The sequence below is a fragment of the Penaeus monodon genome, chromosome 3 (genome assembly GCF_015228065.2).
Source record: "Penaeus monodon isolate SGIC_2016 chromosome 3, NSTDA_Pmon_1, whole genome shotgun sequence".
Taxonomy (NCBI): Eukaryota; Metazoa; Arthropoda; class Malacostraca; order Decapoda; family Penaeidae; genus Penaeus; species Penaeus monodon.
The window spans coordinates 30,400,587-30,417,750 of NC_051388.1; positions in this window are offsets into that span (position 1 = coordinate 30,400,587).

A 17,164-nucleotide genomic window follows, 5' to 3' on the forward strand; every position below is an offset into this window, starting at 1 on the left:
AAAAGTAAAATTTTATGAAAAAAAACGGCATATATATAAAAGGGTGGGGATCACAAACCCGGAATAACCAATCATGAGGGGCCCACCCCTCGCATGATCGGGAAAGGTGGCTTGCCTGGCAAATGACAAAACGCCTCGTCATGTGACCAAGCATTGGGGCCCGCCTGGCAAATGGTAGGGCCCCCCACTCGCAGATCAAGTTTGTGCAAACTACAACAACAGTTACAGTAACCCCCGTCAGCAAAGATGCCCCATGGCATGTGAGGGGGGAGGCCCACCCTGGAAAACCTACTGAGGGGGGTCGTGTCCTGAAATACCGGGATTTGGCGATCTATCGATGCCAATCTTTGTTCCTTTAATCCATAGCAGGAATCTTTCTTTTTCCTCTCATACTTCGTATGGGCCAGAGGGGGGGGGTGAGGGGGGCGTGGGCGTTGGTGCGGAAAAACCTTCAGCTACAGGTTTTCCCTTCGACGGGTGTTGAAGGAACAATTGAACTCGGTGGGGGAAGATGAGGCACTGGGGGGGGACCATCATCGGCTTGTCTTTGAAGTGTGAATCGGGGGTATGTGACCCATTAATTGTAAGGGTGTTCCCCTAAAGAAAATGGGGAAAAAGAGGGCACTTGGTGAAGGGCAAGGAGTCTCTATTGAAGGTTGAGTATTTTTTTCAGTCTTCAGCAGCTTGCGCTGAAGAAACCTAGAGGGCGGGGCATTCCTTCGCCCCCTGCTCGAGGACGCTCCGATAGTGAGTTAGGAGGAGTTTCCCTAGCCTATGAACTGCATCTGCTTGAGGGAAGCGCCACATCAGGCCCTTTGGGTTTCTCTGAAAGTGCCCCCTAACGGAACCGCCTTGCCACTGGAGGGGCTTGGGGTCACAAGATCTGGTGAGCCGGGAACCAGGGGGCTACCCAACTGGAGGGTCCCCATAGGGAGGCTTCCGGTGCACCAAGGCCTATAGAGGGGATGGTGTACCCATCCCTGGTTCATTTTCCTTTTGGACCAGGGAAAAAACTCTCCACATGTGTTTCCCGTGCGGGCACCCGTATTCCCAGGAGCAGGAGTCCTGGGGGTTTGACAGCGCACGCTGCCCCTGCAGCTAGAAACACCCCTTTTGGTCCTTTATTCGGGTTTGCGGGTGGCTTGATCAGGCCGGTCAAGAAATGGGCTGGTCAAATATGGCTAGGGTAAGCGGCACTATTCGTCGGTAGCGCTAGGTCCCGCCTGCCTCAGTATGTAATGGGGCTGGTATTTTTCCTCATTACCCCTGGGGTTTTGGGGAGTTTTTTGACCCCCAAACTATGTTTCCCCCTCTTTGGGACCCATGGTGGGGGGGGGGTGAAAATGAAGAATTCAAAATTTTGTATAGTACTAAAATTTTTACAAAGACTAGCTCCTCCCACGACCTACGCTTTCCCCTCGACCTTTCCCCTCTAACCACGTATTGTCATTTTGGGAAAACCTTTCCACTTCCCAAAAGGGCAAGAATGGGATCGAAAGGGTTTCCCCGGGTCCCATACCAGGTAGAAGGGAAAAGTCCTCCTCAACCACTAAAAAATCTTCCTGTAAATAGAAAACATTTTATAGTAAGTACCTAGTAGTAAAGACCTTTAAAGGGTATCAATCAGGATTTTGATATTTTCGAAGTACTCAAAAAATTTGTTGAAGGATGTCAACGGACCTCGCATCCCCCACAGCGGAGGTACCTGATATTGGGTTTTCGTCACCAGACGAGATGACCGTCTGCGTGTGATAAGCGACTTTCCTGGCTAAGTTTAATGTTCCCCCCAAAAACCCCCTCGGGCATGTTAAGGGTTTTTTTTCCCCAAGACCTGATAGGTTTTTCTGGGAAACTTTTAGGGAATAGAGAATTTTAATGTATGGCAGAAAAAACTTTTTTAAAAAGAAAGTTGATGGTTTGGAACATCGACACCAGCTCTTCTTCAAAACTTTAACACGTTACCCTTTCCAGAAGGGTTTTAAGTTAGATGGTACCACCTCAAGGAAAACCATATGGGCCCAAACCCTATACAGTGCTTCCACTGCCGGGGTTAGGGGCATGGAGCCACTCTGCTGTTTAAAAAAATGGGAAAACAAGAGTAGTGTAAAGTGGGGTAAAACGGTCATCAAGGGATGAAAACTGTCCAGGTCCAATATGCTGTTACCACTGAAAGAGGCTCATGAAGCTTTTTCAAAGCAGTGAAAAGGTAAGTTTTTAAAAAGGAAGTTTTGGGAAATAAGGAGCAAGGAAAAAGTTTTTTTTCCAGGGGCAAGCGCGTGCCGTGGCTGTTTACACAGCCGGGAAAGCCCTTTGCTTCGGTTCTAGCTCATCCTCCTTCCACCAACCCTTCCCCTCCTGCTTTTTACAAACAACTCTGCCCCCTTTAAACCCCTCAGCCCCCAAATGCTGTCACTCCCCTTGGTGAGTTTTTCCACCGAAACGGATTTGGAGTGAGGGGTCTTTGGGAACCCCTCCTCCCAAGAAAGGTCTTTGGACCCTCTTTTAAGGCTCCAGAGGCCTCAATGGGACAGCTCCAGCTGCCACCACATCCCAGGGGCCTCTGCCGCTAGGCAAATCCCCCCTAGGAAAAGGGCTCAGACACCCTTTTGCCCGGGAAAAGGAACCTGAACCTGTGCAAAAGACCCGCTGCCACATCCACGGGGCCTCCCTACTAGAAAGAATCCCCTTTGGCAAGGCAGCCCCACTCTTTGCCCAGGAAAAGGAAACCCTAAACCTTTCCCAAAAGGGAAAACCTTTGGAAACTAGTTCCCAGGTAAAAAACCTTAAAAAAGGTACTCCCAGGACATGGAAAGGGCAGTTTAAAAGGGGTGTAAGGAAAACCCTTTGACCCAGGTGCTCCCAAACACCTTATAAAAAAAATGATTAAAACGGGATACCCTAACCAAAGGGAAACGCGGGGAATTCAGAAAAATGGAAGAACTGCAATATTGATAGTTCAAAAATCCATTTTGTGTATGTCTACAAGAGATTATGACCAGGGAAAATTGTCCTTTTCCCCTGAGAGGATTCCAAGTTCAACCCCATTTGGACCTTTGAAAATGACCTCATGGGGGAGTGCAGTAATGGTACTCAAGATATTCCCTTCCCGGGCCATCCACCTCAAAAAACACTGCAGGTAAAGGTTTGGGGAAAATGGGTTTGACACGCCCTTTTACACTGTTGCACCCCTCTCCCTTTCCCTTTCCACATAATTGACTTTTGATTTGGAAATTATTTGGGCAGTTGCCACATCCATTTCTACTCTTTGGAGATTTCATGGTCGGCATCACCTTGGGGGGGAAACTTTGTGAACCCTCGAGAAGGGCCTTGGGTTTGCCCTAAGGTAGTGCATTTTTTTTAAACTGCCCTCTCCATTGCCAAATTCAATCGGGGACATTCCCCAATATAGACCTGCAATTGTCTCACTGTTTCACAATGAATTTATTTGGCGGTTAGGGAAAGACTTACATGGAAGCGACCATTTTCCAATATTTTTTTGGAGGAGGTAATGGTATTCCACCCAAAGGGGCAGAGAGGGCGACTTGAACATGCGGACTGGAATTTTTTAGATCAACGCGTATTGCATGGATCTGTAAATGTTTTCCAGAGGTTCAAGATGCTTTTAATCACTTCACATCACGAATTCACCGGGCGAAAAGCATCCTTTCCCAAAGTACGGGCTTACCGTCGACCCCCGGGGTACCAGGGTGGTCTGATGAATGCCAAAAAAAGTTTCAGGCAAGAAAAGCTGCATTAAGGCATTTGAAACACGCCCCGTGATTAACCTTGCCCCTTACAAAAAAAACCCGAGCCAAGGCCGGCGAGTGCAAAAGGAGGGCGACGGACGCATGGAGAAATAGTCTCCCTGATTAACTCTGGGACCCCTTAGCGGGTAGGGGACAAGGTGCTAAAAACACTGGAAAAAGCCATCACTTCACCACCTGTTTTAAAGATTGATGGATAATATACAGATAAAAAAGATGTTGCTAATGAGCTAGCAAATCCATGGCAGAATCCCCTCTGGGAAACTACACTGCCCGTTCTCCCTCTTGGGGCTGAACGGGGAAAGCCCCAGTGTCTTCTTCAATAGGATGCAGCAGACTTCCATAAATTCCCTTTTTTTGCGCAAGGGATGGACTCTGCTTTGACCCTTCCCGTAAGCTGCCCCGGAAAGTGCGATATTCCATAAAAATGATATCTCATTTCCCAAGAGCTCATAAAGTTTTGTTGGACCTATTCAATGGGATATATAGGGGGGTACAGTGCCACCCAAAGGGAAAAGAGTCAAAATTACCCCGCCCTTTTAAACCGGGCAAAACGCTTCCCCCCGGGAAATTACGCCCAATTTTCCCTCACCAGCTGATCTGCAAGTGAGGGAGAAAATGGTAAACTTCAGGGTTTACATGGCGCTAGAAAAGGAAAAAGTGCTGCTCCATATAATATGGGTTAGAAGATTGAGACCGACCACAAAGCACTTTTAAGGGGGAAAAAGCATACAGAATTCCTTCGCAAGCAACGTCCCTGTTAGCAGTCTTCTTTTTACCCTTTAAAGGCTTATTTACTACTTGGAAGCCCTGGTATACTCAAAAAATTGTATCTTGATTTTGAGCAGATTACCTACCTTCATCAAAAATTTTCCTTTCTAACAGGAAAAATTTTGAGTTCGGGTGGGAAAAAGTTTTTTCTAACCTGGAAAACCCTGGAAGAGGTCCCCCAAGGGGGGGGTCTTAAATGGACCCTGTTTTTTCCATTGCTTTAAAAGACATTGTAAAAGGTTTTTTTCCAAGGCTTCTCATGTAATCTGTATGTGGATGACTTACACTGTAGTCAGAGGAACTTACAGGATGGCGGAACATGCAAGATGCAATAAATAGGTTGTACAGTGGAAACCCTATCATGGGGGCAAATTTTTTTCCCCAACAAGACCCGGGGATGCATTTCCCAAACGGGAAAATTCCATCCTTTTCCCCCATTTAGGGGCAAACCCCCCGCAATTTGTCCAAGAGGTGAAGTCTTGGGGCTAATTTTTTTACTCAAGGCTTAAATGGGGGCCTCACATCAAACGTTGAAAGTAAAGGACAAAACACTTAGTATTTTGGAGTTCTTTCCATCTATCTTTGGGGGGGCAGACTGCACATCGCTTCTCGGGTTTACCGAGTGCTTATTCGTAGTAGCTTGATTATGGATTGAAGCTTATTTTCTGCAATCCCACTGTTCTACGGGTTTGGATTTAATTTATAATGAAGCTCTCAGAACGTACTAGGGTTTTCGGTCTTCACCTGTGTGTCCCTGTATGCTGAAGTTGAGAACCACCTCTTTTTATTACACCGAGAATACTGAACTGATTTTCTACACGAGTAAAAGGATTCCGGATCTCCTACATCCAATTGGTTTTCAACCCCCTTGAGGATAGCCGATTCTATGGTAGGAGAATGAGGAATCTTGTGGAAGATTTTAATTTAAAACTCTCTAAGGTTTTTGGGTGTTGGGAATTCCCAATTTCCGCCCCTTTGGGCTAAAAAAGTTGAGCTGGATTTAGTCGGATTGGGAAAGGGGGAGTCCAAGCAGAAGTCAGAGAGAAATTCTTCAGCATATTTCTAAATAAGGGGCAGATGCAATTTTAAAAGAGGTTCGAAATCGAAAAAGGGGTGGGTTTGGGAGCGTGAGGGAAAGGAAGACTGCATCTGGCAGTCTTTCTCTAGCGCCCCGTCTTACTGCAGATTACAGCCTCCTTGAGCAGTTAAGATGACTAGAGACTACGAACCATCTATTTTGATATATTGTGACTCTTAGTGCCTTTTTCAACAATCAAGAGCTTAAAAATCATCCATCCGTAGTGGGGAGGTTCAAGATTGGCTTGCACTGATGTCAACCTTAAAAAAATTATCTATGTTGGGTGCCCCCGCATGTTTGGGACATGGGGAAAGACGAGCTGTCAGAAAGGCCAAGGCAGCGCCTTGTTTTCTCGTTTTCCTCTCCCCACACCACCTGAAACCCACATCAGAAGTTTCTTTGTGAAAATGGAGGAAAAATGGAGGCCCACCTCCAGAAAAAAATTGCGAACTTAGGAAAGACCTTGGCAGTTGGGCATCCATCCCCAAACCCAAGTGGAAATTTTATTAACGGACTAAAAACGGGGACACAAACTGACTCATGGGGCCCAAAAGGCTAAAAAAAAGCACTTTTGAAGGATGCCAAAGCCATTAACGATCCACATGTAGTGGAAAGATGTGCAAAATTCTCAGACCAAAGACGTAGTACTTGTCTCCCCCAATACACTGAAAAAAGTATTTGGGGGGAAAATTGTGACATAGAGGGTTTTTTTTAATTTTCCCTTTGGGAACTAAAATTTTTAATAAAATTTAATTATGTATGTTTTTTGCAAAGATTTTTTTGCCTTTGGGGCATAATTTTTTGCTTTGATTTTTTATTATTTTTTGTTTTTTTTTTTAAACTTTAATATTTCTAGTTAACAAGGTATTCGCCGCTAATGACCTTTGCTGTTGACGCGGGAGATAATTTTAAATAAATTTAAACATCCTGTAAGTGGGGTGTACAGGGGTTTCCTGAAGGGTAAAATTCCAGGGAGGAAGCATGATAGTAGTTTCACAATTCCCACAAAACTTTGGAGGGTCTTTTTTCCCAGGGGGGCGTGGGGAAATTTCTTTCGCCCAAAACTTGTCTGGGGGGGGGGAGACCCTGTGGGAGAGAAGCGGGGCCCCAGGAAAAACCCCCCTCTGACGCCGAAAATTGTCATATCGAACTGCCACCCCTCTGCTGCAGGCAGTCTAAAAAATGAGAGATTGCGCAGTTGTTCCTGTTTGAGGAATGAGGATGTCATCAATTACAGACGCAGAAGGATAAAAAAACCCCCAAAATGCCGTCCATCGACCGAAACGCTGTTTTGAAAGTGAAAATCCAAAAGGGGTTTGGGGACGGCGGTTTTGGAATGTCTTCGGGGGGCTGTACGTATACCCCACAGTAGGGCAACTTTGAAAAAAATTTTCCATAGAGGAAGGGAATGACATCGGCGCGGTTAGCGGGTTTTGGTTCCGTGAGCATATTTAGGCTCTGTATCCCACAGGGACGAAGGGAAAAGTCCCTTTTACCACATTTCAGAGGGGTGCCCAAGGGCTTTTCAAGAAGTCACTCCAAGTAAGGGAGGTAAATTTTGCCAAAAAAGAAACTCCTCCATACTAGGTACCGATGCAGATGATATGTTGGCGGGGGAAATGGTGACGATGTGCCATTGGGTGTGGAGATCTGAGATGGTCTGTTGGTGATGGGGGGTCCCTCCATGAGAGGGTGGCAGGAGGGAGCGGACAGCGCTGGTGTTAACTAGGGAAACAACCGGGGTTTTGGGGTCTTTCGGGAAAAAGGATTGGTGCACCCCCTTAAAATTTTTGGGCCAGGGGGAACCTGGTTTTTCAGTTCCCGTGTTGTGGCCAAACCCGGGGAAAATAGCAGAGACCGTCACAAATTTTTTTTCTGCTTTTCTGCTGTTGTTTGTGGGGTTGGGTTTTTTGTCAACAGATGCTGGGAACGCGTGATGGAGTACAGTTGCACTGCAATGGGCACTGCGTGTGTGACGGGCTGCTATTTGTGCATCATTTGGTGGTCCGCCCTTTTCTGCAGGCGGCTTCACCATCTCCTCGCTTGGGGATGACAAAATTTTTTGGTAGCAGAGAACCGAAAAGGGATAAATGTCCACTGTCTTGCTGTTCCATCGGCTGCAGTCTTGCCAGAGCCTTCATCTCAGCAAGGGGTCGGAAGGTCTCTGATCACCAAGGGGGTGCTTGGCAGCTGGGGGCCCGTGTCACCGGATGTGTTTTGATGGCGTGAAAAGTGCACAGGAAGATTCGGGTCATCGTAATGGATGGTATGTCGCCCCTTTGGGTACAACCCTTTGGATGCGGGGAAAAAACTTTATCGGAGGGCCCTGAGGATATGGCGGCTTGGATAGTGGGTTAGTTCCCTCTTCAGGTTGAATTGCCTTCAGCTTGCTGGAACCGGTGGGAGCATCATCGCTGAGAAGGGAGAGCTTGACTTCAAGCCGAGGTGGAAAGGGTTGGTGGTTGACATTTATCGTCGATGGCATCTAAAAAAGGGCGGAAGGTCAGGGGGGTATGCCATTCTGGGGCCCACCTTAGTCCCCAATGTAGCCGTGACTAACTGCAGATTTTCTAAGCGAAAGGAAAAGAAAAACAAGTGGTGACAACTCTGCAAGTGTTTATTTTACAAAAGTCAGGCATATATTTTACAAAGGGGGGATCACGAAAAGGGAATAACCAATCATGAGGGGCCCCCCTCGCGTGATCAAGGGGCATGGCTCTTTTTTGGGTAATACGACAGCCGTCTGTCGCATGACCATAGCATGTGGCTTCCTGGGGAAGGCAAGTGTCCACCCACTGCGTGATCATCGCTTGTGATGGGGGGTTTGGCAAACGGAAACCCAAAGCAGTTAACTAAAAAAATTTTTCTCAAACCCACATCCCCTTTTCCTGTAGAACAATGTATACTGCATGTCTGTATGTAAGCAAGGACCACTGCAAACCACAGGAATAGAGCGACTGTGGGTTTGGGGACCCTGCTGTCACCAGATGTAAGCGACCCCCAGATATGGACTTGGGGGTCAAAGAAAGGTTTCTTAGCTTCTGGTTTTTTTTTGGGGGTAGATGTACCCCCCAAAGAGGCCCAGTGCCCCCCCCGGTGGGGGACGAGGGGTGGAGCTGGACCCTGTGGGGTTTGGGGCCTGTCTGCTGTGTCTCTCTCTGCCTTACGGATGGGCCCTTTTATTCGGGGGTTTCCCCTTCGGGGGGCGAATGTTTACCCTGTGCGAAAAGAGAAACCGGGCGAATCGCGTCCGGCCCAAAGGGAAAGGGGCACTGCTTGGATGGGGGGTGAATGTATCATCCGTCTTGCTACTTATTGTTGACACTGTGTGTTGGTGTGTGGTATGTTAAAAAATATATGGGGGGGGGGATACACATACACATATGCAGATTCAAAGATTTGGAGGAAAAAAACAAAACCCCAGTTTTCGGGGCCCCCTTTTTGTGAATAGAGAAGTAGTGTATGAAACCCTTTATTTTTTTGTGGTAGGGAATGTTGAACACAGAGAACACCGTGCGTTCAGGTCTCTAGGGATTATTTTTGTAAAGGGAAAGGGGAGTTTGTCTATCTCTCTCTTTCTTTTGATAATTTTTTTTTGGGGGTTTAAGGCTTCAGTCTATGGAGATTTTTTGGGCTTTCCTCATCAGCACCACAGGAGGATGTAGTCCAAAAAATGTAGCCAACACATTTTCCCCCACAATGTATCTTTAAATAGCCTTGGGGTTTCCTTGAACAGCGGGGAAAAGGACTGTTGAAGGGGTTTTACCCTGTCCTTGAATCTTTTTTATTCGAAGGGGCCAAAAACTACAAGGGGGACGAGTGGATTTTTAATCTTTCCGCAGTAGTTCTTTCTTGTCCATCCCTGTTAGCGTTCTTTTTGTAGTTTTTTTCAATCGATTGACCTCGAAACGGCTTTTTGCAGTTTCCTCATTTTGGTGCTGCTTGACATGGGCAACCGCTGATAGATTTAAAGGCGGTCGAGAGGGGCTACAACCTTCTTTGCTAACGCCGTGGGGCATTCCGGGCCCGTTGGGAGGGTCTCACGGGGTTTTCTTCCTTTTGTTTTGATTTTTTCCTCGGATAGTGGGCGTGGTGTGCAGCAAAGATTTCCCCTTTCTCAAACTGAGGCTTTTCCTTGCTGCTTTTTTTTGAACTCTAGGGCCCTTTGCCCCCGCACTTTCACTGTTAGCTGTCCTGTAAGCAGTACCTCTTTATTATTAATTAATATTATATAATGGTGGGGGGGGTTGTGTGTGTTGGGGTGTGGTGTGGTGTGTGTGTGTTTGCGGGGTTAAATACAGGATTTAGATATGTTTTGAAATTTTGTTTTTACATATTTTATTTATATATATATTAATAAAATATATATTATATATATATATATATATATGCGGGGTTTATTATAAAATTATAAACCTACGCACATTTATGTACACAATTTATATATTATATTATATTAAAATTATTATAAATTGTGTACATAAAATGGCGAGTGATATATATATATTTTATACATACATACATGCATTATATTATATATATTTTAATATATATATATATATATAATTTTTAATAATATAAACAATAGTAAAACATATATACATACACATATCTTAAATACCTGTTTTACACACCAAACAACCACACACACACAAAAACCACACACCCACACACACACACACATAATATATTATATATATATATAAAAATGAGGTATGCTTACGGACGTAACAGTAAAAAGTGCGGAGGAAAGGTCCCTAGATTTCAAAGGGCCCAAGGAAGACCCTATTTGAAAAGGGAAGTTTTTGCTCACAACACGCCGACTATCCGGGGAAAATTAAAAACAAAAGGAAAAAAAAAAAACCCGTGAACCCGTCCCAAGGGGGCCGGGAACCCCACCGTTAGCAAAAAAGGGTTTTGTAGCACCTCTCTCGACCCCCCTTAACCTTCGGGGTTGCCACATGTCAAGCCCAATATGATGGCAAAACTGCAAAAGTCCGTTCGGGGTAATCGATTAAAAAACTACAAAACAAACGCTAACGGATGGACAAGAATGAACACTCCCGAGAGAAGTTTTAATCACACTCGCCCGCCTCTGTGTGGGTTTGGCCCATTCGAAATGAACAGTTTAAAGGACGGCTAACCACGTTAAACAGTCCTTGTCCAGCTGTTCAAGGAAACCCTCAGGCTTTTAAACGTACATTGTGGGGAACAATTTTGTCGTCGGGCTACATTATTTGGATACATCCCCTCTGGGGTGCGATGGGGACAAGCAAAAAGATCTCCATGACTGAATGCCGTAAACCCCAAAATAAAAATTTTATATAAGAAAAGAGAGATAGCCCCCCGTTCCTGACAAAATAATCCATAGCAGACCTAAGACGGTTTTCTCTGTGTTCAACATCCTACACACAAATAATAAGGATTTCAACACTATTTTCCTTTCACAACAAAGGGCCACAAAAAACAGGTCGTTATTTTTCTTCCCCCCAAGTACTTAAAACTGCATATGTGTATGTGTATCCCCCCCAATATTTTATATCATACACACACCCCCCCACAAGTGTCAACAATACGTAGAAAGACCGGTGATACCTTCACACCCCATCCAAAAGCAGCTCCCCTTCTCCTGGGCAGGACGCAGATGTCCCCCGGCTTTCTTTTTTCGCACAGGGAAAAACATCGCCTCGAAGGGAAACCGCCGAATAAAGGACCAAATCCGAAGGCAGAGGAGACACAGCAGACGGCCAAGCCCACGGGTCCAGCTCCACCACCTCGTCCCCCACCGGGGGGGACACTGGGGCCTTTGGGGGGATCACATCTCCCCTCAACAAAAAACCAGAAAGCAAAGAAACCTTTCTTTGACCCCCCAGTCCATATCTCGTGTCGTTTACATCTGGGAACGCAGGCCCCAACCTCACATGCCTCATATTCCTGTGGTTTGCAGGGGTCCTTGTTACAACAGACTGCATTATACATACATGTTTCACAGGAAAACGGAGATTGGTTTGAGAACATTTTTATGTATAACTGCTTGGTTCCCAGTTTGCTCAACCCCACAGCCCAAAAGCGATGATCACGCGAGGGGGTGGACAGCCTTCCCCGGTAACCCATGCTTGGTCTGCAAGCAGACGGCTGCCGTCTTTCACCAAACGAGCCATCCCTTGATCACGCGGGGGTGGCCGCTCTGTTTGGGGTTTTTTCCCTTGTTCTGTATCCTCCCCCTTTTGTTTTAATTATATGCCTGTTTTTTATAAATCAACACTTGCAGAGTTGTCACCACTTGTTTTATTATCCTACTAGCTCTGAGGAAACCCCTGCAGTTAGCAGGCTACATTGGGACCTCAGATGCCTCTAGTAAGGGGAAATCCCCCCCTGCACCCATTCCGCCCCTTCGATCCCATCCGACGATAAAATTCAACCACCAACCTTCCACTCGGCATTAAAAAGTCAAGCTCCCACCTTTCTCAGCCTGATGCCCCACCTGGTTCCAGCAAGCTAAGTGAAATTAACCTAAAGAGGGTAACAACCCCCATTCCCAAAGCCGCCCATATCCTCACGGCCCTTCCAGATGAATTTTTTTTCCCCGCTCCCCAAAGGGGGGTTGATATAAAAAGGGGCGACCTACCATCCATTACGATGACCTCGAATCTTCCTGCGCAGCGTTTCACCCCATAAACGCATCCGAGTGCCAGCTCCCACTCCCCAACAGTCCCTTGGTGATCGGACCTTCCGCGCCGCTCGAGATAAAGGCTCTGGCAAGACTCCAGCACCGATGGAACACAAGACAGCGGGGACATGCTTCTCCCTTTTCGGTTCTCCCCCCTACCAGAAAATATTTGTCACCCCCAATGCAGGGGAGATGGTAAAGCCGCCCTGCAAATGGCGGACCACCTAAATGATGCCACCATCAGCAGCCCGTCACATCAGCGCTGCCCTTGCAGTGGTAAACTGACTCCCACCGTTTCCAGCATCTAGTATGAAAACAACCCAACCCACCCCCAAAACACAGCAAAGCAGCAAAAAAATTGCTGACGGTCTCTGCATTTTCACACCATTTTGGGCCCAAACACGAGAACTAAAAACCCGGGTTCCCCCCGGGCCCAAAAACGTGTAAGGGGGCTGCACCAATCCCTTTTCCTGCAAAAACCCCATAACACGCTCTGCTTCCATAACACCGCGCTGTCCGCTCCCTCCTGCCAGCCTCTCGTGGGGGGGCCCCTCCCAAAGCCCATCATCAGACTCTCCACACCCAAAAGGGACATGATCACCATTCGGCCGCCAACATACATCTGCATCGGTAGCCATACGTATGGAGGGAGCTTCTTTTTGGCTAACATTACCCTCCCCTTTATTGGGATAATTCCTTGAAAAGCCCTTGGGCATCCCCCTGCAATAGTGGTAAAAGGGACTTTTCCCTTTCGCCCTGTGGTGACTACAGACCCTCAAATGTCACGGACCAAACCCGCTAACCGGCCGATGTCCCTTCCTTCCTCTGGCAAATTTTTTCAAAGCTTGACCTACTGATGGGGTACTACCAAGTACCAGCGCGCCCAGAAGACATTCTCAAAACCGCCGTCACCAAGCCCTTTGGTATTTTCACTTTCAAATACAGCTGTTTCGGTCTGATGGACGGCATCTTGGGTGTTTATCCTTCTGCGTCTGCTATATTGATGACATCCTCATCTCCTTCAAACAGGAACAATGCGACACTCCTACAGTTTTGTGCCTGCAGCGAGTCCCGGCAGTTCGATATGAAAGTTTTCGGCGTCGAGGGGGATTTTCCTGGGGCCCCGTTTCCTCCCCACGGGTGTCTCCCCCTCCCAAACAATTTTTGGGGCAGTCAAGAAATTCCCCGCCCCCCTGAAAAGACCCTCCAAAGTTTGGGGGAATTGTGAATACTATCAATGTTTCCTCCCCGGGTTCATCCTTCAGGGAAACCCCTGTACATCATTTACAGAGATTGTTAATTTTTTAAAAATTTATCTGCCGCGTCAAAGCTAAGGTCTTGCGCGAATACCTTGTTAAATAGAAAAATTGAAATTTTTAAAACAAAAAAATAAAAAGATTAAAAAACAAAACATAAAAAATTATCTCCAAGTGCTAAAAACATTGCATAAACTTATGCATATTAAATTTTTTTTGAAAAAATTAGTCCCCTAAGGAAATTATAAAACCCCCTATGTCACAAATTTCCCCCCAAACAGTTTTTTGTGTATTGGGGGGGACAATACATAGTTTTGGTCGAGAATGTTGCAATTTTTTCCATACAGTGGATCGTTTAAAGGGTTTGGCATCCCTTTCCAATGCTTCTTTTTTGCCATTTTTGGCCCTGAGTCAGTCTTGTGTGCCCCATTTTTTAGTCCCCTTTTAAAACAACTTCCCTTTTCGGTTGGGATGGTGCCCAAATCCAAGGTCATCTCTAAAGTCTCGGCAGTTTGTTTCTGGAGGTATGCCTCCATTGTTCCCTCCATTTTTCCGAAGCAAATTCTGATGCGGTTTGGTCGGTGTGTGGGGGGAGGAAAAAGAGCAACAAAGGCGCTGCCCTTGGGCCCTTTTGATCAGCTCGCTCTTCCCACTGATACCCAAAATGACTGGCCCCAACATGATAATCTTTTTAAGTGTTGCATCAGTGCAACCAAAACTTTTAACCTCCCCCCCTATTGGGGTTGTGAGTTTAAACTCTTGAAATTTCTTTCAAGGCCACGAGAGTCACAATATTCACAATAAAGGTTCGTAAGATTTTAGTCTTTTTAAATGCTGCAAGGAGGCTGTAAATCTCAGTGAAGACGAGGCTCTAGAAAAGACTGCCGATGCAGTCTTCCTTCTGCCACTGCTGCAAAAACCCCCGCCATTTTTAGATTTCGAAACCCTCGTTTAAAATTTTCTGATCCCCCGTATTTGAAATATGCTGAAGAAATTCTCTCTGACTTCGCTTGGATCTCTCCCCCTTTCCCAATTCCCTAAACCCGCTCAAAATTTTTTAGCCAAGGCGGAAAATTGGGGAATTCCAACAGCCCGAAACCCTTTGAGAGATTTAAAATTAAAATCTTTCCCAAAAATCCTCATTTCCCCTCCCCTGAATCGGCTATCCTCAGGGGTTTGAAACCATCTGGAGTAGGATCCCCGGAAACCCTTTTATCTGTGTAGTAAATCAGGGGTTTATGTATTCTCGGGGGTTAAAAAGGGGGTCTCAACTCTCAGCATCGGGGCACCAGGTAAACCTGAAAACCCTAGTACAGATTTTGAGAGCTTCATTTTTAATTGAAACCAAAAATCCGTAGAACAGTGGGGGTTGCAGAGAATAAACTTCACACCTAATCAACTTATACGAAAAGCACCGGTAAAACCGCAGAAGCGGTGGGGGTCTGCACCCCAAAATAGATGTGAAAGAACTCGCAAAAACTAAGTGCTTTTGTAGCCTTTACTTTTTAACTGTTGATGTGAGGCCCCATGTAAGCCTTGGTCAAAAAAAATTGACCCAAGTACTTACCTCTGGGCAAATTTCAGTGGGTTTGCTCCAAATAAAGGGAAAAATGGAATTTTCCTCGTTTGTGGGAAAAGCATGCCATGGTCTTGTTTGGGAAAATTTGAACCCCTGATTTTGTCCCCTGTACAACTATTTATTGCATCTTGCATGTTCCTTGCACATCCTGTAAAACTTCTCCGAGCAGACAGTGTAAAATCATCCACTACGATTCATGGACGCCTTGGAACAACCTTCAATGTCTTTATAGCAATGGCAAAAAGGGGCCACTTAGACACTCCCTTGTGGGACCCCCTTTTCCCGTGGTCTTCCAGGTTAAGGAAAATGTTTCCCCCCCGAAATCAAATTTCCTGTTAGCAAGGAGTTTTGGTTTTGAAGGTAGGTAATGCGCCTTAAATCAATGTCATACAACTTTTTTGAGTATACCATGCCCTTTCCCAAATAGTATCAAAGCCTTTTCAAGGTCAAGAAGACTCTAAATTTTACTTGCTGTGCGAAGGAATTCTGTAAAGCAGTTTCCTCCTTAAAGTGCATCTGTGGTCGGGGCTCAACTTCTAAAACCCAATTATATGGATCAGCACATTTTCTTTTTTAGCAGCCATGTCAAACCCGAAATTTACCATTTTCCCATCGCTTGCAGACAGTGGTAGGGGAAATTTGGGCTGTAATTTCCCGGTGGGAAGCGTCCTTTCCGGGTTTTAAGACAGGAATAATTTTAGACCTTTTTCCCTTGGTGGCAGTACCCTCCCTAATTCCTAGAATAGGGCCAACAAGAAACTTCTATGACTTCCGGTAAAGGGGATATATTTGGTATGGAAAATCGTCACTTCCTGGGGCAGTCCTTTCGGCAGAACTGCAAAGCCGAGTCCATCTCCTTTCGCAAAAAAAAGGGAATTGTATGGAAATTCTGCTGCAGTCCCATTGAAGAAAGACACTGGGGTCGTTCCTGTTCAGCCCGAAGAGTGGAGAATCGGCTTAAGTTCTCCCGAGGGATCTCTGCCTGGATTTAGCTAGCCATTGCACATCTTTTTTTTCTGTGATGATTTCCTCAATCTTCAAAGCGGTGGTGAGTGTTGCTCTTTCCGTGATCTTACGCACCTTGTCCCAACCTCTAAGGGGGTCCCAAGTTTTAAACGGGAGCTATTGTCTCCATGACGCCGTCTGCCCTCCTTTTGCACTCGCCCGGCCCTTGGGTCGGGTCTTTTTTAATGGATCAAAGGGTTAAACACTGGGGGGTCGTTTTAACTGCCTTAAGCAGCTTTTCTTCTCGACAGCTTGTTGGCATTTATCAACCACCATGGTACCGGAGGTCGCGGTAATGCCCCTACTTTTGGGGAAAGGGTGCTTCTGCTGCAAGGTGAATTTGTGATGTGAAGTGTTAACCGCTCTTGAACTCTGGAAAACATTTCCCGATCCATGCCCAAAACTGCAGTTGATCTAAAAAAAATTCCCGTCCGCAGTTCAATCGCCTCCTTTCACTCCATTGGCTGGGAAACCATTCATCCTCCAAAGTATTGGAAAATGGTCGCTTCCCTGTAAGTTTTTATAACCGCCAAATGAAATTTTGTGAATCAGGTGAGACAATTGACAGGTTTAAAATTTGGGGAATGTCCCAGATTAAATTTTAATGTTGGATGTCACTGTTTAATAAAACTGCTCTACTCTTAGGAGCAAGGACTCCCAAGGGCCCTTTCCCCGAGGGTTTTTCACAAGTGTCTCCCCGAGGTGATTTCCGACCCTTAAAACTCCAAAAAAGTAGAAATGGATGTGGCAACGCTCAAGTAGATTTTCAAATCATTAATGTTCGATTTTTGGAGGAAGGTAGATGGAGCAAAAGTGTAAAGGGCTGTCAACCTATTCCAAGCCTTCACCTCATGTTGTCTGCAGGGGATGCCTGGAAGGGAAAATTTTTGCGTCCATACTGAAAATCCTCCATGAGGTCCATTGTCCCGGTCCCCAAAAAGGGCTTGAATTGGAATCCCTCAGGGAAAGGTACAATTTTCCCCGGTCTAATTCTTGTAACTCACAACTGGATTATATGAAGCTTAGATATTGCAGTTCTTC